Here is a 16,632-nt window from a genome sequence, read left to right as displayed (position 1 = left end):
GCATCTTAGACTATTTGCAATTTGAAATGTATATACATCGATGAAAATTTTAAATATATAATTATTTCCAAAAAAAAAAGAGTGCCTAATGACACAAAGATGCTGTGTTCTGCTGCAAAGCAGCTTCAAGAACGCTTCAAGAAGTATTTTGCAAGTTTTACAGGTAATACACAAAAAAAGTCTGTGGAGACAATTATCCCCTCCTGACATAACTCATCCCAGAAGTATGGAATCCACTCTCTTCTGTTCCTAAAGGCCTGTAGTTTAGCTGTTGCTGTAGACTCACACTAGGTCCTGACTTAGTCCCTGGTGTTAACCGTTACATGAATGTAGGGACAGTTTATTTTACCCCTTGAAATAAAAAACATGTGCTTGCTTTGCCTACTAGTTTAAATTAGAAGTTATTGGTCCAAACAAAAATTCAAGTGGTGAATCGTAACTATTAGCAATTAGAATCAGCAATCGGGGAGGCTAGTTGTGCTGCTTCCAAACTGCCACAGTAACACAGCTGCTTCAACCTCAGCTGTACCCTCGCTCACTTAGGATCTGGCAGCCGAAGGATCAGCAATGGACGCAAAACCAAATCAAACACAGGAAGTTATTAGGAAAGGAATAGATAACAAAACATTGTGCCACAGTACAGAATCTGCGGTATAAGAGCATCTTGGAAAATGCAGTTCTGGTTTCCATCTCAAAAAGATTCACTAAGGCAGTTATGCTTATCAAAGGTATGAAATGACATCAGATTGAGAAATACTCAGAGTTCTTCAGCTTGGAAAACAAAAAAAAATCCTACCTCTTTGGCTATGTCCTCCTACGTTTATCCCTAGAAATCACCTTTTGGCCACTGGCTGCGATGGACACTGAACTACACGGATCTTTTTTTTGTTATGCTTTGCTCATTCTTACAGTGCAGCTGACATAACCCCATTTTCTGCTCCTCCTGCCTCCCCCAAGTTCCCACCTCTGCTTCTCGGGCAGGTTCTGTAGTTTGCATTAGCTCCTTTGCTGGGGCATCTGCAACCTAAGCTACCAAGTTTATAACAGGTCTTGTATAACCATCTTGCAACACAGTGGATTCATATAGCAGAAGTGAGGAGACACAGTGGAAATGAATAATTTTCAGTGCCGAAATTCCAGCTTAGTTTAGAATATAAGCATATTTGATGATAGTTTTCCTGATCAAGATATGACACCATGAGTGTTGTGGCATAGGGCAACCAGGATGACCCACTGAAGCATTGCTGACCATTTCTATAGTCAGTGACATCTGAGACTGAGGTCTTTGCTGCAATGCTTCTTAGTAATTGGCACTCTCTGGTGTCCTGAAAACAAAACAGAAAGTAGTAACGGTGGCCTTTCCAGAAGTCGTAAATATGTGAAAATTGCCCAGCTAGATATAATTCCTTCATCACATTTCTCTCATGTGCCCAGTATTGCCAAGTGGCACCAGTGCCCAGTGCCATCCATCGGGAGTTAAGGGTACTCAAGGCCACAGCGTTCTCAAAAAGTGTTTAGAATTCAACCTGTGCAAATGATAACAAAAGCTAAATTAAATACCAAAAAATTAATCTTCTTTTATTAGATCTCGGAGAATTGTCTCTGCAGTAAATTGCAACCAAGGAATACAAAACAGGCTGAGCTGTACAGCAAAATTCCCCAAATTTTTTTCCTGCTACCCACCCCCCTGTCACACAGATTGCAACTATTTCAGGAAAGCTGTAAAAAGAATTAAATTGCTTAGGCGGGCTTTGCATTCTAAATGTAGAATTAAAAATCTCCATTTCACTGGTTAGACACTCAAAAAGTGCTTTCAAATTGCAAACACTCATCAGCTTTCAACATAACAAAAGCTTTAAAGGCACAGTAGTCATTTTAACACCATCTCCAATATCCTCTTATTCCAGAGGGTAACAGTGGAAGGCGAGAGCGTTTGGGTTTGACATTAGTGGCTCATACAGCTGTGACAGTTGGAGCGACGTGAGGTCCAGCAGCGCTTCTCAGCTGTGTCATTGCAGACACCCTGAGAAGCATTTACCTACGTTCCAGCTGCTTGTTCTTTTTTTACAGAAGAAGAAAAAAGGACCATTCTATCATTAGTCCCCATTACACTTTATAAGTAAATGAGCCAAATTTCCCATTTGGTGATTCTACAAAAAGAGAGTAATGAGGTCAAGGAAATCAGCGGGAAAGGTATAACAATGTCAAACTGTGACACAAACCTTCAGGCTACTGGTCAATTATCTAATGCCTGATCCTGACGATGTTGAGTTCAGTGGCTCTTCCTTCTGGGTAGTCAAACACTCTCAGCTGTGGTCCCCTAGTTCAAAACCATTATGGATCAAGCTATTACTTTCAGAAAAAGCCCTGAATCTGGAAGGCCAGTGATCTCAGCATTTCAAAGGATACGGACTTCTCTATGGAAGAAAAGAAGATTTTTAAAGTGGGATCTCACCTCCTAAGCCTCAGTTAGGACCAAGCTCATGGCTGTAGGATGGCACTACAAAGACAAAAAAGCAATAAAGCATCTACAATAGTTTGAAAGAGGTTTCTCTGTGGAGGTTTCCCAAAGATACACACACACGGAGTGCAGGAAACATGAAAAGGCAGTCATTTGCGTACTCGTGTTGCATGAATGCTGACTGCACAGTTTCTAGTATTCACCAGCCGCCATTATAAATCAACACATGCTGTGAGGGCAACTGGATGGGGGGCAAGCTGCTTTGTGACTCCAAGGTAGCAAGCCCACCCCCCTCAAATCTCACACACAGATTATGGGGTTTACACCACAGAATCTCAACTCCTATTTCCCATGGCCCAATCTGCAAGTCTTTCTTCCTTCCTGTCATTGCACATACCATCCCTGGCTGGTCAGATTGGTGGGTGGCTGTCTGGCATGCTGTTCTCCATTGAGTGAGGGAGAAGCTGGGATGCAACACTGGTGCTCTGGGACATTTCAACCAGTAGGGCACAGCTCCTTGTTACAGCCTGGCACTTTGGCCTCTCCCCTGTGTGTGTTATACTTACCTTCGGTCACACACTCTGATATGCTATCGCCTTAAGCAGATACTTCAAAGATCTGCAAACACTGTTAGCAGTATTCTCCTCCAGAGACTATTCCATATCTCCTGCAGTTGCTGTTCTGGCACTCCCTATGACACGCTGCTGACAGCAGCCATGACCATTAGATAGCTCAGGAATACCCACAGGAAAATGATACGGGAGCACTGGTAAAAATGTTTTCTTTAACACTAAATTCAATACAGCATTTATGCTCCTCTGGACACTTTACCATCAGAGCGTGACGTGACCACAAACAAGGACTGGTAGAACATAAACTTTCCCTGTAAGTCGCCTAAGCAGCAGAATCAAGCCTGGGGTTTCAACAAGCAATCACATAGGTGTCTCTTTGCACAGGGCCAAACAATTGCTTCACTGAATTTTTCACCTTTCTGTAAATGTGCAATTGATTCTTTTGAATTAGGAGGCAGGCAAGTACTGACCTTTTGTTATGTAGCCCAGTCAATATTAGGTATTAAAGGTGGTTGAGCTATTTTGCAGTCTGACAGCACAACCATGCAACTGCAACAAGCTTATGCAGGTTGTTTTTTTGGTTTGTTTATTTCATTCTTTCTCAGACACAAGGGCAACTTGATGCATAATACAAAATGAACCAAACAGGAATTCTATATTTTAGTATATTGTTGTAACAAATCAAGATCCCTGACATTATTTCTAGATAAAGATCACGGAATCACGGAGTTTCAAAGTTGGAAGGGACCTCTAGAGATCATCTAGCCCAACTCCCCTGCTAAAGCAGGACTGCCCAGAGCACATTACTCAGGACTGCATCCAGGCGGGTCTTGAAAACCTCCAGAGAAGGGGACTCCACAGCCTCCCTGGGCAGCCTGTGCCAGTGCTCTGTCACCCTCACCGTGAAGAAGTTTTTCCGTGTATTTGAATGGAACTTCCTGTGTTCTAACTTGTGCCCTTCGCCCCTTGTTCTGTCACTGGGAACCATTGAAAAGAGCCTGGCTCCGTCCTCCTTCAACCCACCCTTTAGATACTTGTACGCCATAATAAGGTCTCCCCTCAGCCTTCTCTTCTCCAGGCTAAAGAGAAGCCTCAGCCTTTCCTCATAAGGGAGAAGCTCCAATCCCTTAATCATCTTAGTTGCCCTTCGCTGGGCTCACTCCAGCAGTTCCCTGTCCCTCTTGAACTGGGGAGCCCAAAACTGGACACAGTATTCCAGTTGTGGTCTCACCAGTGCAGAGTAGAGGGGGAGAATGACCTCCCGTGAAAGTAAAACTAACCCAAAGCACATTTCAAGGAAAAACAAGTTCCTAATGTGAAAATATTCCTTCAGGGGACACAAGTTCCAGTCCTACACCTAATTCAAGTTGCAGAGAGTGAAGCCATATAAACTATGTTTTTATGATATTATGATTATTTTCCATGGAGATTATGACATTTTCAAAAAGACTTATGTCACTGGGTGATAAAAAAGAAGTGGGTAGAGCTGAACTCAGCAGCAGTAAGCAGCACAATTTTTATGCAAGAGGCTCTAAAATCATCGTTATGAGAAACAGAAACTAGGGTATGTGATAAGAGAACTGCCCTCCATAGAGGATCCATATGCTATCAGCAACCCTTTACATTCCATACACATGTCATAATGGATGCTCAAAGAGCTTTGTGCAATAAGAAATGATAAATGGAGTCAGTTGGTTTTTTTTTTAATTGCTGATATGGAGTTAAAGGAGATGTCTTCAAAGCTTCTGACAGTGGAGAAGAAACATTTATAGTTATGCTTGCAAATGCTTTTTTGAAAATGTGCTAATAAAATATATGATGGTCTATACCTGTGTCTGGAAAATGTAATATGCTGATGTTAAAGTGATCCCTGCAAGTATTAATGTTAAAAAACAGATACGGATGAATATCAAGGCCTTCTTTTTCGCTCTGCTCCTATATGTGCAGAGGAGTAGAAAATCAATCAAAAATGCCAGTGTTTCTAATCACTCTAATAATTAAATAACAGCATTGTCCCAGCTCTCTGATGCACTATTCATAACTGCACAGCATACTTCTGTTAAGAAAGATGATAGATCTGGTAGCTCATTTACATTTGACAACTATTTCCCAAGGGATAACGCTCTTGGCAGAGACAGAGAAGTCAAAATTTAGTACTTCAAGAGAAAAAGTAGCAGTAGTAGAGGAAACACCATTTTTTGTTTTAAACTGCTGGTTGCAAGTATCGTGGTAAGATGGCACTTAACACACTCCTTTAATGAAGAAAATGTAAAAGTCGGTGACGAGGAATAGACTGAAGCTATTTTGACTTAACATCAAATTATAACATATGAGGATCATACAGCTTATTGCCCTCAGCCTGACATAGAGTTCCATGAATGGTTTTGTATCAGCATATGCCCCATTCCCGCAGTAAGCCCACGCAAGTAGAGTCCCTGCATAGACAGCCTTAGATAAGTCACTGGCACTCTGCACAGTCATCTACTTGTATAGAGATCACAGCAGAATCAGGACCTGTATGCTCAAAAAAACCCAGTTTGATAGTATGGATTGTTGGCAATACATGTTCCTTCCCTGCTCAAAAAACATGACTGAAAAGGTATCACTATGAATGAGAGAACGTTATGCAGAGACTTTAATATTACCCAAATACCTGATTTTCTGTGCCAGCTGGAGCTTCCAGATTCTGTGGCTTCATCAACACTGTTCATCAGAAAACAGACAGGAAAAATTGGGGTATTTTGTCTTCCTGTGAACCAGGCATCCAGAGTCTCTCAAGTAAAAGAGATGGTATGGAGCATATCTAATTTTTGAGGAGCTTACACTCACATAATTTTTTCTATCATGGCTCTCATCTACAGCAAACACCACAGAAAGTATTCCTAGAATAGAAAAAAAGGAGACTACTTCAAAAGATAAATAGGAATTCTTCAGTTAAGAAATCTAGATTGTGATCTCCATCAAATAAAATGCTTGAGGATGGCATTTGTAAGACAGCTTAAGTGAATACTTTCTCACAAGATGCACTTACTAATAACTCATTATTAAAATAAATTTAAGAGATTTGAAAAAAAAATCGTATTTATTAAATACATCAGAAGTTTCTAACATTATATGTACTCTAAAATCCATTCGGTAATTGTTGCAATTTTAAAATAACATTACCCAATGGACATCTTATGTCCAATGTGTCTAAACCCCAAAATATCAGAATAACCTAAAGCCCAGTCCTGAAGCTGATATTTGGGATAGACTGATTTACAGGGATGAAACTCCATGAAGTTTTAATGTGTATGTAACTGTGGCACTTTCCATAGTTTCATCGTGACCCAGCTTTGAGCAAGTGTTTGGACCAAAGTGTTTTCCCCGGCCTAGAATTTTTCTTTCAATTTGTGGTCAGCTGCAAAATATTCTAAAATCAGTGTAGCATTACCTATTTCCTGACATTGTTAAGAAGTGTTGTATAGACCAGAAAAACATTTGTGAAGGCCACAATGGACCACCTGTAGGATAAAATAATGAAGCAAGCAGATCCTAAGGTAGTACAAATTGGAGCCACTAATTCCACAACCAGTGAAGCGTCATGCTCACTAGCCTGGCACACAAGCTACTAAACCTTAATCCCCCCCCAAATAAGACAGGTCATCTTGGGTATCTTGAGAATGGCTTCCCAAAATCTCTATTTTCAGGATTAATAAAGATATCAAGCCTGTGTCTGTTTCTTTCCACAGCGTGAATATAGCTGTGAAGTAACAGTCGCTATGTAGTGCCAGAACTTTAGTAGCTGATAATCAAGAGGGCAGAATATTGTGCTGATACGTCAACTACAACCTGAGTTCTCTTTGTGCACAGAAATGTTGCACAAGTAGAGCATCCACATTATTCAAAGACGGCTCAGCAAACGTGCCTCCCAGAGAACACTCTTCTCTATGCAGTTCCTTTACCATCATTCTTAGACCGTCAAAACTGGTCATATTTCCTTTTACGGTGAAAAATAAAGTGGTTTTCCTGTTTTCACTTTAAACCTAGAGCCACAGCCATTGCCAAGCAGTGCCTGAGTTAGTGTTTATAAAAGAAGTTCAAGGTCAGTCAGCATAAAGAACCATGCTGTAAGTTTAGAGATGGTCCTTACAGACCAGAATTCAGGCACGTTATCTGGGAAATGTAGGGGAGCCTATACCGATTCTCATGCCATTGCTGTCTTAAAGAAGCATGCCAGTCAGCAGAGCTCCATTTGCCAGCTCTAATGCCTTCTGTTTCTCAGATACTTGGTCAAACTCTCTCCTGATGTCGCTGTGAAGAATTCTCACAAGATTCAATAAAAACTGTGCTTCCTTTGCAGAGGGATGAATTCGATGCCTTGAGAAGCAGTCGCAAAAGCTAGCATTAGGCTAGCTCCTCCCCAGGCTCCTCTGTTGACAGCAGAAAGAGAGAGACTTCACCAGAGGACAGTTTAAATTTACTCTCAACTGCTTGTTGAAGACGTCTTTTTCTCTCTGTTGACTATAGGCGGAAACTCAGGATTTTAATTTTCTGCATCAGAAGTTACCTTAACTTGATTGTGACCCAAAATACTGAAGTTTTACAAAACCGCTATACTTTGGAAACAATCAGAAAGTACATGTATGGAGGTCTAGTCAAACGCTAGTTTGTGTGACGTGTCTAAAAAACTCCAGCATTGTACACTTTAACCTCATAAGCAAGAAAGCCAGTTCTAGAACACAGAACAGGAAAGTGAAAATACTGTCTCATACTTGTTTAACTATTTCCAAAGAGTATCCACTAATTTAGTGACTTCCTTTTGTTCTGTGACATGTTGATAACAGGGTCACCGGGAAAAGATCACATAAAATTTCTTCTTTGGTATTTAGAAATGGGCTAAGGATTATTTAATGTTCCATTGAGACATTTAATATTCCTAATGAGACATTAGGTCCAGATAACTCATTTGTACTAAGTGAAAAGAAATGAAAAAAGATAGGGGGAAAAAAAACAGAAGAGAGAGAATTTTTTAAATGACAAAAATGAAATTGTAATGTTCCAGAGGTTCACTGACTCGGTGTAATTCTAATAATGCTATTATTGCTGTTATTTAATTTCAGAATTTGGTGCATAATCCTGATAAACCCATTTATGTGACACATCATACATCATAAAACAACATACAGTATTCCCACAACTGGACATGAGATATCGCTCTACTAAGAATGGCTCACGTCACACAAGCACACAGATATTCAGTCAGTTGTGATACACATATGATTGGAAGGCTGAAAAAACATCTCTGAGAGTACTTGACTTCTGACTTTTTCTTAATTTTCAACATGTCCCAGCATGTAAGGAGCCCTCTGGATGTAAACAATGCCCACATGCACTTCCCCACCATGTTCACTTCAATCAGGCAGCTTTTTCCCTCTTTTCCCAAGTCCCACAGTCTTTCACCTCATCTACTTCTCTTCTTTCCTCATTTGACTGTCCTTCCCGTTTCTCTACTTATTTTTTCCAACTATGCACAATTCCCCTACAGAAGCAGTTTCAATAAATAAGGGAATATTGGTGTAGGCTGACCCTATTGGGACATTTGCCATTATCATACCATGAAACATATTACATTTATCTGTTCTTCAACCTTGTATATGCTTTTCACAACATGGACTGTCTTGTGTTCTGTGTTAGAGCAGCACAGTCAGAGACCTGTTTTAATTTGACTCATATGTATTTCCAGAACCTTATTATTATCATTAATAACGTTGATAAGAAGAATGATAACAGCAATAATTCAATAAAAGCAAAACATTCTGTAAAAAAAGATAAAACTCCAAAGTATTTAATTACCAAGAGCATCATCTGGCCTGAAAAAAATAAGGATATCTGAAATACAGACAGTTTAGCTTTCGTCTTTCCTGAGTCAGATATATTTCTTAAAGGAGAACTGAGGGATCATAGCATTATGCAATGGAAATTGTTCCTGTCTGTATCCTCAAAAAAAAAAAAAAAAAAAGCTTTTAAATACTTTTATAAAAGGTCCTTCATAGTTTAAGTTGCTTAACAGAAGCTTAAGTGTTAGCCAGTAAATTCTAAGGAAGACTACGCTATTTTCATATTTAATTTCATGCATATCCCTAAATTAGTTCATCACTAGAATGGCAGCTTATATTTAGTAAGCGAAGCATCTGTTAAAACTGCAGTTTGTCTCTGAAATATACTTCTGAGTGCAATTGAAACGGATAAATCTGCAAAGGTAAAGATAAGTTCATAGCATCACATTTAAGTCTAACGTGACATATGAGGTTCACTGATATTAGCATAAAATGTGAACTATTTCCAGATGATGTCTTCACATTTAGGAAAGCAGATAAGTAGTTCTGAGGTGGGTATTGTCCCTTCTCAAATATCCCAGTGAGACCTTACTAACTTAATGCTAAACTTAATTTAATTCATATCACTATTGTCACGCTTAATAGGCAATATCTACAGGCAATACATAGAAATGAGGCTCAACTCTTTTAATACTTGAACACTGTGCGTGAATCAGGAAGGATCTTTATTAAAAGACTTTACTAAAATGAATAAATGAAAAATATGCAGCAATGTGCTAATGAAAATTGTATCTTTTGTAACTAGCTTTACCAATTCTTCTTAAAACCAGCGACAACGGTAAGTAGTATGGAAATACTATTGTATTGAATTCTATTGAATTGTAAACCTACTATTGAAATATTGGGTTTAAATGTATGGATAAGTGGAAGAGGGGTGGAGCAGAAATCCAAGAAACAGAAAACATAGTTAATTATGTTGAGTCATATAAAAGAATATTGATTTAACGTGAATAAAATTATCAACTCTAATCTGTTCTATCACTGTTGTGTCAGTGTCTGTGCAGTTCTACTGCAGTGAAGTTCCTGAATTATTATAAAGTTGTTGCACTCTGCAGTTGTACTCTGCAAGCTAGAAATATGGTTATTGGACTATGGCTGGATTACTTTTGAAATGTACACATATTAAAAACCAGAGGTGGTTAAAGGGTTAACCCATTTTACATGGTAAGTTTTAGAAAAACAGTTTTTAAAGAATTCTGTTAAGATTTTTTATTAAAATTTAATTTAAAAAATATTTTTAGCTTGCTTGCTTTTCCTCTCTCCTCATTTTCCCTTTCTCCCCATAACTTTTTAAGCTGAAACAAACATAATACAAAATATGTTTCTCAGCTTCAGTTAAAAAAAAAAAAAAACACACAACATTTTTTTAAAAATGAAAGAACCTGGATATTTACAACAGCTTTTGGGCATTTCCGTCCTGCCGTTGGTTCTTGTCAGTGAAAATCAAATTGCATTTAAAAGGAAAAAAATGAGCAAAATTCAACATGCTCCCAGGTTTGAATCCTATAATTTTTATGCTAATAAGTATTATACCACTATCAGTGAAACCAGATTCAGATCTATTTGTTTTAGTCAGTTAACTACAAAAAAAAAAGCTTATCAAGGTTCCATACTTAGACTATATACCCACTGTAAACTGTCCGTACTTTCTACATTCTCTGTTCTACTGCTAGTTTAAACCTGTACCAGTACAAGATACTAAGCCCATAGCAGTAACTCCTATGGAAAAAATATGGGAAAATAAAGAGGGGACTTCACAAGGATTAAGTTTTTCTTTTTGTGTCTGCCATAGCTCTTCTGGCCTCCTTTCAGATGGAATACATTCTTTGATGGTGCGCAGGAATCAAATATGACAAAAAGCAAGTCCTAGCTGAAAAGCTGACTTTGAAGGAAGATGTCCATCATACTCATTTGCAATGAGAAGAGCTCTGTGTGAACTCTCACTCCATGCCTCACTAGCTTTGTCTTTTAGATACACCAAAGTAGTAGCAGGAGAGAAAATAAGCAGAGGATCTTCTCTATGGTAATGTAATAATGGTTGGAAGTACAGGTTCTACAGGTTTTCTGTAGTATCTTGCATTTGCTTATGGTAAGAACAAATGAAAAAATGTTCAGCGCAAAGTTTTAATCCAAGCTATAGATTTTGCCTCTAGGCTCTGTGACAGCCAAGTGGAAAACTCTTAGGAGAGGGGCAAAGAATAGGAAGCATTCACCAGAAGTCAGTGTATCATAATCCCTTGTCCTGTTTTGGGTCAAGACAAACCAGACCAACATTCAGAAGGGAACATGGAACAAGTTTAAACAAAGCAGCAGCAGGCTATTACCTCTCAAGACATCCTTTGGTTTAAACAAAGCAGGATGAAACAAGTTGAGAAATTTTGGCCAGAAATGCCAATAAAACCATGACTGCCAAAACATTAGAAGATTCCTTTTACCGTAAGAATTATTTGAATTTTTGCACCTTTTGAAGTGCAGGTAAATCTAAGTCTGACAAAAGGGAACCAATTCATCAGTGCCAGAACAGTAAGCCAATGTAATTGTAGAGTAAAGCAATGAATAGTAATAAAGACCATAATACAAAAATTACATGTAAAGAGCACAAAACTATTTTAAAAGGGGTTTTCTTTCCCTTTTTTTTTAGAGACACATCTTATAATAGCACTATTTGGATCTATTACTGAGGAATACTACAGTAGTTTCTTTTTAATAGAAAAACAGTAGGAGTCTGAAGTACAAAGAATGAATGGTAAAAGATGATATGTCTTGAAAATTTAACTGCCATGCTTTTTCTTTCACTTACAGGTCTTGAACGTTCGATCTAATTCTTCTGATGACTCTGTATGCATCCCCCACGTTCTCGTGGCTGTTCAAATTCCCAGTGTCCTGTCTTTACCTGTCTATTTGTTTCCACACCTAATGCTTGAGAGGCATTTCATATGTGCTCATCCAGAGAGCTTTAGCTATGGCCAACTGCAGTCTGCACAGAGGATTTTTGGACACACCAGTTATCCACAAACTCTTTCAATGCCTTTGACAAGGCCCGTCTAATTATCACTGTAGCTTCTGTGGTTTGCCTGCATTATGTGTCCAAGGATTAACCATAAAGGGACTTTGTTTCATTCTAACTATTTTTTTCCTAGTAGCACAAGACAGTGGGATTTAAAAAAGGAGGAGAAACTTGGGCAAAACCAACCTTGTAACCTTTGCCTACCTGTCTTCTTCCAGAACCTTCTTGTTCCTGGAGTTGGCAGATGGCACGTGTTGGCACATGGAACACTTGCTTTTGCAGATCTGGTCGGCATGCACAAAAGAATATGCTCTCTCTTTTTTATTCCAATTCTGGCACAACGTAGAATTTCCTCCATTATTACTTTGTCTTTTGACATAAGAGAGATCTCAGTTGCTCACTCTCTGTAGGAACCCATAGGCTTCACTAAGAAGACTAGGCCTAAGATGGGGGATCTCTGGAGTTTTACGCATTCTAGGGGAAAAAAAAGGGATGATGGTGTCCAGCTGTTGAATAAATCTTTCCCCTTGTCACTGATACAGGAGGTAAGCCATATGGCATCAAACCTTATCTTGAATTCCTAGCAAACATTAAAAACCTTATTTGGGTCTATAAAAAATATTCCTTATGACTGCTTTGGCCATATCACTGAACTAGACCAGATGTTTGCAAACTTGCACATAGTCACAGTGTTTATTTCTCTTACAATTTCTGCACTCTTATTCTAACATGGTGATTTTGAAAATATTTACTAGGAAATGGAACCTGTCCTATTGCACCAATGAGGCTGGGACAGATACTTTTTTCAATATGAGTTAGTTTTTTTCCCTTTTTCTTTCCCAACACCAGATCTGGCAATGGTGCATCTCAGGCCCAGGGCTATAAAAGCGGAGCAGAACATGCAGGGAGAATCACACTATCATTCTAAGTCATGTGCTTAAACAGCAGTTCTCTGTTGTTAAACATGGAGCAAGAAAACAGTAAGTCCAATCTTGTTTGCTGACATACTTCTCAGTCCCAGTGAGACCATTCTATAAGATTCCTCTATGGCTCACAAGGCCTCTGTCCTACCTTGCATTCTGGCAGTGATGGGGCTACCCGGTGAATCAAAATTAATTAGTACCAAGCTTGTTATAGAAAAGGCATTTTGCTCCTGAAGACATGTGACATGACATGAGGGCATGGGGGCTAGAATATGCCTTTTCAGTAATATCTTGATGGGTATATGCTGGCAATTAAAGTTGGTTCAAACTGGGGTACTGCAGAGTGCCGTTTCACCTAGATTGCCCATGACCATGTCCTGGGATCTTTAAAACTTGGACAGCTTTGGAGTTTCCCCCACACTTCACCATTCAAGTCATTCTTATAATGCTTCGGGAGTGATCCAAAGATAAGGCACCATTGAAAATGACAGAGTTTTGCCTATGGAGTTTCACAGGGGTGCACTTGCAGGAGTATAAATTCAATCACTGGGACACAAATGGCTGTTTCTCAATCACGTTGCTTTCTTGTTCTCTCTGTAGAATATTACCACATATTCTATACTTAATTTTCAGCAGTAATACCTAGCATACCCAATAGATAGGATTCTCAGTGCCTTCTCACTGGTACATTCACAGGATCCAATTTTCAGAGAGCACATGCAAAGATATAACTTACTTCAGTGGATGGCCATGGCAATCAAGACTAAAATTTTCTTTGGGAAGGAAAACAAAACAATGAAGCCAATATTATTAGAGCTGCTGAGCGAGTCTAAGGTATTCTGTTCAGGCAAGGGTGCCATCTCTCCAGAGCTGAATGTCAGGAAAGTGACTTTCAAAGAAAAAATAATGAAACCTCCTAAAAGATCTCATGCATTTTTTGAGAGAGTGCATGATGAAAAGAATACACAGAATCATTAAGCTGTGCCTATCACTACCACCAAGAGAAACAACTGATGACTTTTTCTGTGAGTACACGAGCCTCACCACATGTCAAGGCGTACCAACCCAAACCCAGTAAGATTAAGTTACTCTCTCAAAGCTTTAAAAGCACATGGTGGGATTCCCAATAAAAATGTTAGACAGATACAGGAGTTTGAGAGGGATAAAACTGCTATCATGAATACCTCGATAAACAAGACGACGAGTTCTTTTTTTTCTTCAGTTAAACAACATGTGTTTTCTTAACCATCTAGTGAAAAGCAACTATAAATACTAGGAAAATCTGCTTTGGTTAAATCCATTAAGCTTGAACGCTCATCCCTAGGGGGATATTGATTATCTCTTAACATATCTTTCAAAGCTGATCATTAAATTTGTTACGTGGGAAATCTATCCTACTTATGTTGGCCTGGTGCAGGCTTCTGAGCACCCTATAGTCATTCAATTAGAACTAGCAAACACAAACAGACTTAAAAAAAAAAGGATCGTATAAGATTATGTGGTCCAAATTCTTATCCTATTACTTAAATTTCCTCATAGGAAACATTTATTCTTACAGTCTTAGCAAAAATCTATTGATAAAACACTTTATTTGGAAAAAAGACATAAAAATAAATTGCTTTGCTGGCCCACCTAGGATTAAAGCCTGAGGAATCAATATTCCTGTGTTTTATGTGTATTGTAGTCTGATAGCCTTTTTTTTCTTTTATGCTACTGAACTGCATTTTGAAAGGTTTTTGAACTATTAACCCTGACAAACAGGCCTCTGACTTCTGATGCTGCCCGAGGAACCTGATTTCCTCCAGATTTAATATATTGATTTACAGGGCACTACAACATAGTCTCCTATTAAAGGAATACAAATGTAATAAAATTTGTCAATATTCTACCTAGACCAGTTTATAAGGAAAAAATAACTTTTAGAAAGTGTGTCTTAAATGGAGTTTTGTAATAGAGAAAGAGTCAGATCACTTCCATCTTGAACCTGAACTGAACAGACTAGAAAATTCTGTTCCTCCTTTGTATTGCTTTGAAGTAGTTTGTGTTGTCCACTGCATCTACAGGGGAACAACAACTCAGTTCCATTTAAAATTAATTTTAAGTGAATTCATATATCTCTGTGTGTTTTCACACTGTTCAGATCGTTTTTTCACCCATAAACCTCCAATATACTCAATTCAGGCTCCTAACATTCTTTCCTGCGCAGGTGTCCATCCAAGAACATCTTGCCAACAGTCTGAAAACCTATTGAGTTCAATAACCGTATAGATACAGAAACTTTACAAGATTCAGAAAGGCATACATCATGCTGGCTGGGGCTAAAAAAAGCAGGAGAACGGGGGGGGAAAGAGTGGAAGAGATGGAGAATTGTTAGCTACCCTGTTAATGCTTATTAATCAGCCACCTTTACTGCTCAGATGTATTAAAAGCTTCTAAACCACAGGAAAGACACATTATTTAAAGAACACAATGCCTTGATCAAAAATTATTTTCTTTCATTATTCGATAAGAGATTCTCATGAATCGCACAACATGGTCTCCATTTAGCCAGCAAGGCTAAATCTCAGATGAGAAAGAGTTGGGTACTTTTCAGTTCTAGACTTTTCAAAGAGCAGATTATCCCTGCATGAAATCTAAAGGGCACATATAATAAATAAAACAGTAACAGGCTTTCAGAATCATACATTTCCACTTTGGAAAAAAAAAAGCAGCATTGCAATTGTAACCTCAGGTTCTGTTTATCCAAAGACTATCTAAAGCACCACTGTATGGAAACTACAAAAACTACGGATGCAGGCTTTACTTTGACTCTTACACGGAATTTGTCTGAACTTGATTCTGCTTACACAGCAGGCCTCGTGGGATATTTTCAAGTTTCCTAGAGGGGCTTTTCTTCTTCCTGCTATGCACTCCACTGAAGACCATTGCAGATAAACCTCTTTCAATCCTTAAGCTTAATTAATGAATTGTGTGGATTTTACTTCTCTGAAGCATCCTAAACTGCTGAGTCCAGCTGGCTGACAGTATGACTCGGTAGACACAAAAGGAAGAACGCGGTGGTTTTGAACTTAAATGTAGAAAAATCATAGGGTTATCTGCATCTGTGATTCAACTCCCATGCTGTTTTGAAATGTACTTGGGAGTATTCCCTTTAGCAGAAGACAGAGTAACTCCATACATAATACTTCTTTATGCTACTGATAAGATAATTTATTTAACTGCTAGCTTTTTGCCATCTATTGCATAAATATGATGCCATACTGACAAACTGTTTGCCTGTGAAATTATTGAACAAATACCAGCCTGTTGCTGAATTTTTCTTTCAAGAATATCTGTCATCTTAAAATGATGCCCAGAAAACACAGAAATACTAAAGATTACGTGACAAGAGCAAAGAAACTCTTTAAATCTACCTGATAATTCTGTAATTGGTTTTGCTTAATACACCTTATGTTCTTTAAGGGATAACCAGTGTCCTAGGTTAAATTATACAATGGTATTTGAAAACTATAGCACTGTGGGGCATTGCCATTTTCTTGTTTTCACAAATCATTGTGTTTTAATACAATCGAAAACTTCTGAGACCCTCCATGCACACAAAGTTTTCTGTGACAAATATACAGTACAAGAATTACAGCTTTACACTTGCCTTTTGATAGAAAATCTTTGGTATTATCATTGGATTAGTACTAGATTAATTTTCCAGTTCTACTCTGTAGGAATTCAAGTAACCTAGGTACCTCACAGGTACCACTGAGGTGCCACCTATTCTTCATAAATTAATATGAGA

Source organism: Vanellus vanellus, assembly GCF_965231255.1.
Source record: "Vanellus vanellus genome assembly, chromosome: 2".
In the NCBI taxonomy this organism is placed as follows: Eukaryota; Metazoa; Chordata; class Aves; order Charadriiformes; family Charadriidae; genus Vanellus; species Vanellus vanellus.
The sequence above is the reverse complement of the archived record's forward strand: the minus strand, read 5'-3'. Positions refer to the sequence as shown.